Source organism: Anopheles coluzzii (assembly GCF_943734685.1).
Source record: "Anopheles coluzzii chromosome X unlocalized genomic scaffold, AcolN3 X_unloc_61, whole genome shotgun sequence".
Lineage (NCBI taxonomy): Eukaryota > Metazoa > Arthropoda > Insecta > Diptera > Culicidae > Anopheles > Anopheles coluzzii.
The window spans coordinates 30001-32500 of record NW_026054493.1 but is presented as its reverse complement, the minus strand read 5'-3'; positions in this window follow the sequence as shown (position 1 = coordinate 32500).

The following is a 2500-nucleotide window of genomic DNA, read 5'->3' as shown; positions in this document are numbered from 1 at the left end:
TAATGAATTACATGTTCACCATACATTTCAGTACAAAATTGCTCGGTCAGACCTACAAAGTGCTATATCTCGAATACTAAACGTCGCAGATGGGTGTCGTAGAACAATTTTAAGTTCGTCTAACGATTCTACATCCGATTCTGGATAGTGGTTTTTCGACCACTTTTCAACATTTTGTGACACCCCGAACCTAGGGGCAGCTCCCTAGCTTTTTTCAAAAATGTGCACCGAACGGGCCAGAGAGCTCGAGTAGTCGAAAAATTTTTTTTTGCTAAAACCCCTCAAAACGTGTCAGGAACGCACCCTAGATGATGAAAAGTGAAACCAGAATGTCAATCGACAACATGCCCGGGGGTACAAATTTGCTCTACGCGTCCCTAGGTAGGGTACTTTTTCATACAAACATCAAAGTGTACGGTGCACAAAGTGCGCGGAACAAAAATTGCTCGGTCAGACCTACAAAGTGCTATATCTCGAATACTAAACGTCGCAGATGGGTGTCGTAGAACAATTTTAAGTTCGTCTAACGATTCTACATCCGATTCTGGATAGTGGTTTTTCGACCACTTTTCAACATTTTGTGACACCCCGAACCTAGGGGCAGCTCCCTAGCTTTTTTCAAAAATGTGCACCGAACGGGCCAGAGAGCTCGAGTAGTCGAAAATTTTTTTTTTGCTAAAACCCCTCAAAACGTGTCAGGAACGCACCCCAGATGATGAAAAGTGCAACCAGAATGTCAATCGACAACATGCCCGGGGGTACAAATTTGCTCTACGCGTCCCTAGGTAGGGTACTTTTTCATACAAACATCAAAGTGTACGGTGCACAAAGTGCGCGGAACAAAAATTGCTCGGTCAGACCTAGGACGGGCCATATCTCGAATACTAAACGTCGCAGATGGGTGTCGTAGAACAATTTTAAGTTCGTCTAACGATTCTACATCCGATTCTGGATAGTGGTTTTTCGACCACTTTTCAACATTTTGTGACACCCCGAACCTAGGGGCAGCTCCCTAGCTTTTTTCAAAAATGTGCACCGAACGGGCCAGAGAGCTCGAGTAGTCGAAATTTTTTTTTTTGCTAAAACCCCTCAAAACGTGTCAGGAACGCACCCCAGATGATGAAAAGTGCAACCAGAATGTCAATCGACAACATGCCCGGGGGTACAAATTTGCTCTACGCGTCCCTAGGTTGGGTACTTTTTCATACAAACATCAAAGTGTACGGTGCACAAAGTGCGCGGAACAAAAATTGCTCGGTCAGACCTAGGACGGGCCATATCTCGAATACTAAACGTCGCAGATGGGTGTCGTAGAACAATTTTAAGTTCGCCTAACGATTGTACATCCGATTCTGGATAGTGGTTTTTCGACCACTTTTCAACATTTTGTGACACCCCGAACCTAGGGGCAGCTCCCTAGCTTTTTTCAAAAATGTGCACCGAACGGGCCAGAGAGCTCGAGTAGTCGAAAAATTTTTTTTTGCTAAAACCCCTCAAAACGTGTCAGGAACGCACCCTAGATGATGAAAAGTGAAACCAGAACGTGAAACGACAACTTTGTTGGGGGTACCCTTTTTACTCTACGGGCCACTAGCTTAGGCGCGCCAACAGCGCTTTCCTCTCGGGTTCCCATTTTTTGCCCTCCTGGGATTATGATCATTTACTCATTGCCTACTATAGGGAAGGTACCTTGCTCCGAGGTCAAAAATGAAGATTTCACCAAATCGTAGTTTTAACCTCTATTTAGTCGTAGGAGCATGGTTTGCAGTGTCCGTGGGTCATATAAGCCCCCGTTTGGGTCATACGTCCCCTCCCCGATGAAAATCGTCATATGACTATAGGCCGAACTTATGAAGCAAAAGTGGTGTCTGGTGGGTTCTGCCGATGATCTTAACCTATGATTTTGAGTTTCCACTCTTTCAAAACGTTTCCTGGAGCAGTACATCACGGGTCTACGGACCCAAAGACTTCGTTGCGATGGTTTCAAGCATAAAAGTTGTAACAGTTAAGGGTTTTTAATACGCGTATATTAAATCATTGCTTGAAACTAAGCTTCGTTGTCTTTAAACTCTGCAAGACCAATCGAACTTCTTAGGGAAACTCGAAGCATTCACGCTAAGCTGGTGGTGCAGGGCACATAGCGTGATGAAACCGGGTTTCCCTAACCAATGTGGCATATTTTTTCCCTGAGAGTGAAGCTCAGACCCACGTAGGGGAGAGCGAAGTGGAACTTTAATGTTCAATGCAGCAAATGTTCGCCATGCGGATAAACAAGTTGGAATAGTTCAATGTAGTGTAATGCAAACACGAATCGCAAATAACGATACGGGACCCAGAAGCAATTCTGCGGATCCCTCGGGGAGTGGTGAGTTGATATAAATTAGAGGTGAAAGTCCAAGTTGTTCGAGCTCCGGCTCGGCAGCCGATACGAGGTTCCTGTTGAGCTTGTTTGTACATCGCGCAGAGGCGCCGTTCGGTTCTAGCAATGATTCCCGCCACC